This window comes from Schistocerca gregaria, unplaced genomic scaffold (assembly GCF_023897955.1).
Source record: "Schistocerca gregaria isolate iqSchGreg1 unplaced genomic scaffold, iqSchGreg1.2 ptg000652l, whole genome shotgun sequence".
Taxonomy (NCBI): domain Eukaryota; kingdom Metazoa; phylum Arthropoda; class Insecta; order Orthoptera; family Acrididae; genus Schistocerca; species Schistocerca gregaria.
Genome location: NW_026062036.1, coordinates 50,001 through 52,500, shown reverse-complemented (window position 1 = coordinate 52,500; position 2,500 = coordinate 50,001).

Genomic DNA, 2,500 nt, shown 5'->3' with positions numbered 1-2,500 from the left:
GGAGGGGGGGGGGGGGCCAACATGCAATACTTTCGTCCGTACCTACTTACCACATGTCTGTACGGCGTACAACAGTGCAATCTCGCTGTAATGGGGAGACGAGACAAGTAGCATCGTGCACAACATATGGCCCTTATGATTCGCCATTGTAGGGCGCAGCCGGTGTACGGTCAAGCATGTGCCACATTATGTCACTCAGTACGTAACGACGGATGATCAGTGTGGGTTACGCGTACATCAGCGGACAGTCCACACAGGCCGTACCACAACGTACACTGACTGCATCGACAACCGAATGCAACTGAACAGCTGCAAGGCTCATTTCACAAACAAACGCCTGACCGACCAGCTTGGAAGGGCAGGAGGGGAGGGCGATATTCGTTCTGTAGCGGTACACCCTTCCAGTGGTTAGCGGGACTGTGTAGAAAGTACGCAACACTCGAAAGACCTTTATGTGAGGGTACGCACCATGGCATCAAGAAATACACATGACACCAGAGGATCCAAGCAGTGAACTATGTTCAGAGGGTTGCTGTTAGGCAAAGCTACATTCCTGTGACGTTACATGTGACAGTTAAGGTGCAGTGTAAGTTAGGTTAAGGTGCAGTGTAAGTTAGGTTAAGGTGCAGTGTAAGTTAGGTTAAGGTGCAGTGTAAGTTAGGTTAAGGTGCAGTGTAAGTTAGGTTAAGGTGCAGTGTAAGTTAGGTTAAGGTGCAGTGTAAGTTAGGTTAAGGTGCAGTGTAAGTTAGGTTAAGGTGCAGTGTAAGTTAGGTTAAGGTGCAGTGTAAGTTAGGTTAAGGTGCAGTGTAAGTTAGGTTAAGGTGCAGTGTAAGTTAGGTTAAGGTGCAGTGTAAGTTAGGTTAAGGTGCAGTGTAACTTAGGTTAAGGTGCAGTGTAACTTAGGTTAAGGTGCAGTGTAACTTAGGTTAAGGTGCAGTGTAACTTAGGTTAAGGTGCAGTGTAACTTAGGTTAAGGTGCAGTGTAAGTTAGGTTAAGGTGCAGTGTAACTTAGGTTAAGGTGCAGTGTAACTTAGGTTAAGGTGCAGTGTAAGTTAGGTTAAGGTGCAGTGTAACTTAGGTTAAGGTGCAGTGTAAGTTAGGTTAAGGTGCAGCGTAACTTAGGTTAAGGTGCAGCGTAACTTAGGTTAAGGTGCAGCGTAACTTAGGTTAAGGTGCAGCGTAACTTAGGTTAAGGTGCAGCGTAACTTAGGTTAAGGTGCAGCGTAACTTAGGTTAAGGTGCAGCGTGGGTTAGGTTAGGGGCCAACGTGGGTTAGGTTAGGGGCCAACGTGGGTTAGGTTAGGGGCCAACGTGGGTTAGGTTAGGGGCCAACGTGGGTTAGGTTAGGGGCCAACGTGGGTTAGGTTAGGGGCCAACGTGGGTTAGGTTAGGGGCCAACGTGGGTTAGGTTAGGGGCCAACGTGGGTTAGGTTAGGGGCCAACGTGGGTTAGGTTAGGGGCCAACGTGGGTTAGGTTAGGGGCCAACGTGGGTTAGGTTAGGGGCCAACGTGGGTTAGGTTAGGGGCCAACGTGGGTTAGGTTAGGGGCCAACGTGGGTTAGGTTAGGGGCCAACGTGGGTTAGGTTAAGGGCCAACGTGGGTTAGGTTAAGGGCCAACGTGGGTTAGGTTAAGGGCCAACGTGGGTTAGGTTAAGGGCCAACGTGGGTTAGGTTAAGGGCCAACGTGGGTTAGGTTAAGGGCCAACGTGGGTTAGGTTAAGGGCCAACGTGGGTTAGGTTAAGGGCCAACGTGGGTTAGGTTAAGGGCCAACGTGGGTTAGGTTAAGGGCCAACGTGGGTTAGGTTAAGGGCCAACGTGGGTTAGGTTAAGGGCCAACGTGGGTTAGGTTAAGGGCCAACGTGGGTTAGGTTAAGGGCCAACGTGGGTTAGGTTAAGGGCCAACGTGGGTTAGGTTAAGGGCCAACGTGGGTTAGGTTGCCAGAGATGTGTCAAATCAGGATGTACGTTTGGCTGGTGTCAGGTGGTGGGTTGGTTCGATGCCTTTATAAGGGGTGTGGCCAAAGGGTATTTTATTACTTGTACCTTTTGTGTTGTGGCGTGGCGTTGCGTCCTGTGTTGATACTGGGTGGACCACTGTGGGTGTTGCTGGCTGATTTGAGCTGCGTTGTTTGCGGGTGATGTGAGACATTCTGTCTTATTAGTGGACGTGACGTTCCTCTTGTCGTTGTTTGGATAGTGTCCTGTGGCAGCGAGGATAAAATGGATGTTGTTGAACGATAGTGCTTTGGTGCTTTCGCTTTGTTACACACAGAGTGGACTGTGAGATAGGGTGACTGGGTCGAGTGCGGTTCACACTGTCCTCCCCAGTTTACAGTATGTATCATCTATGTATGTGGTCCTGCATCATTTACTAAGGAGGGACGTCAGACGACTGAAATATTAGTTATGTACTGATGTAAAGCAGAATGCTTACCTTCCACCAGTGGGCGAGTATCGACTCTGCCCCAGAGTTGCCACCGCAGGAAGAGGTGTCGGA